The sequence below is a fragment of the Gavialis gangeticus genome, unplaced genomic scaffold (assembly GCF_001723915.1).
Source record: "Gavialis gangeticus isolate Ggan-Ray unplaced genomic scaffold, GavGan_comp1, whole genome shotgun sequence".
Lineage (NCBI taxonomy): Eukaryota > Metazoa > Chordata > Crocodylia > Gavialidae > Gavialis > Gavialis gangeticus.
Window position 1 is genome coordinate 2,791,952 of NW_017729031.1, and position 2,398 is coordinate 2,794,349.

The window sequence follows — 2,398 nt, forward strand, 5'->3', positions numbered from 1 at the left end:
GTCTGCATTCCATCCCATGCCACCTGCATTATTTTTTTACACCAAATCTTCTGCCTTCTTCCCCAAAACTCTTCAATAAAATATAATTAAAAACTTATCATTATTAATTAAATAAGATATCCTAGCAAGGGTTATTTACTTCATATTTTACCGCACCTACCACACAGAAGTCTGGATCTGTTTGGCTCTAGGTCCTACTGCAATAAACATGCAGTATTCCGGGGGAGGGATAAAGAAGATCTTGGACTCCTAAGAGGATTCTGAATGTCTGTTTTTCAGTTGGAGACTCTGCTGTTCAGTGGGTCTCCCTATCTGCTTTTGAGCTGACTATTGCATATGTACACAGAAAGATGCATACAACAGCAGTGGCAGTCCCTCTTTTTGAGGATGATCTCTACCACAGCTTAGTGATGGGCCTTGAGGTGACTTAAGAGTCCAATCCTTGAGCCACAGACCCATCCACAGAAGTTGTAGGTCTTTCTGCAAGGGAGGGCAGGCTGTAGGATTTCTCTCCTTTTCCTTTTTCCGCTCTCTCCTCTCTGCTTTGAGACTGAGATGCTTTACTTCAAAATGGGCAGGTGCTTGGTTGAGTTTGCAGCGCCATGCGAGTTGGTTGGCAGCCAGTTTTTCCCAAGCCTTGATGTCAGCATCTATTTTTTTGAGGTATGCTTTCAATGTGTCTTCGTAGCATTTCTTCTGGACACCATGAGATCTCAAGTCATTATTAAGCTGGGAGTAGGTTGTTAAACTACACATGCGCTATTACATATGTACACATACAGATACATATGCATGCACATACTCAAATACACCCCAAACTCCCAAAACCCAATGTGACTGCAGCACACTGTTTTTATATTTCAACTCTATCTGAAGTTATGTCATCCTCAACCTGCCATAGTTCTCCAAATCTATATATATAGATATTATCCAAATAAAGAAGAAACAGATTTATAATTATCATCATTTTAAGAAATGCAGGTGCATTGGGAATCTCTCTCCTTTTTCTTATCTATTTCAAAATTGACAAAGACAAGAGTAATATAGAGAAGTAAAGTAAGGGTTTTGTTACCTGGAGAATAGGTGATAGCCTGCAATATCCATCTGGTTCATATGCCATCATATGCACATAAGACTAGGACCTCCTGTGCTTTTCTTAATAAAGACAAGACTTTTGCAAGTCAGGGCAAGAAGAAAGAGAAACTGCAAACATCCTGGGAATGGCCGGTTTACTGAGAGAAAGCAACTGACAGTCAGGGAGGTGCTTTCTTTGGTGTAGCCAACCCGGTCAGAGAAACAAAAATGTACATTAGATGGATTCACAAGAAGGCAAAGACATTACAAAATCTCCTAGAAATTAGATCCCTTTTCAGATTCTAGCTGGTCCTGGTCCTGTTTCCTCTCCAAAGTGCATTACAAACATGACCAAATCAGCCCAAGCACCAGGGTTGCCAACCAAAAATTTTTTTTTTACTGACACTCTGAAAACTTTTTACTTACAGCCAAACTTTTTTAAATGACATATGTTTTACATAAGGTACATGTAACCCTTCAGCAAGCCCTGGATGGTAGTGACAAGGGGGAGTTCAAATTTACATGTTTAACACCAACTGTAGCAAAAAAAAAATGTGGTTGTCAGTAAAAAGTTTGTAGATTGTAAATAAAAAAACCTTTCTCGGGTTGGCAACCCTGCTTGACTGCAGCAGTGGTTTTACACCATGGTGCCCCCACCCCAGGTGTCTTTTCCTCACCCCCATGCTCTGATACCTCAACCACACTCTGCACAGTGCCACCCCCAGCCCAGCCCACCCCCAAGCTTTACTTCTACTGGCCCTGCTCCCCTCATCCTGGCACAGGCCCACACCCATTGTCTCTCCCACTTAAAGCCTTAGTTCCATCCTGGATGGCCTACCCTTTTTCTCTACCTTCAAGACAAGCAGCTGTTAGAGACAGGGGGTGGCCAAAGGGAAATAGTGGCAGCACGTATTTGAGCAGGGGAGAGGGGTCTACACATGCTCTCATGAGCTGCAAAGCCATGACAAGAGCTCCCTGCAGTTTGATGCACTCCCCCTCAGATACCACATGGCACTGCTGTGCCCTGTCTGTCCAACCTTACTGTTGCTTAGTTTTATTAAGATTTGCTCCATTTTTTATGGTCCTAAGGACAAGTGTTTTTACAGGATGCCTATAAATTTAGAGAGAGTTGGCAACCCTGTCAATAGCCTTGTGAAGTAAGTATGCAATATTGTGCTCATTTTATAGATGAGATAATGGAGGCAGAAGAGCTTAAGAACTTGTCCAGGGCCATAGAAAGGGAGTCAGTGCTGGGATTTGAGGATAGGAATTCCATTCCTGAGCTTAGACTCTTACATTAGAATGCTCTGTCTGCAGTTGACCT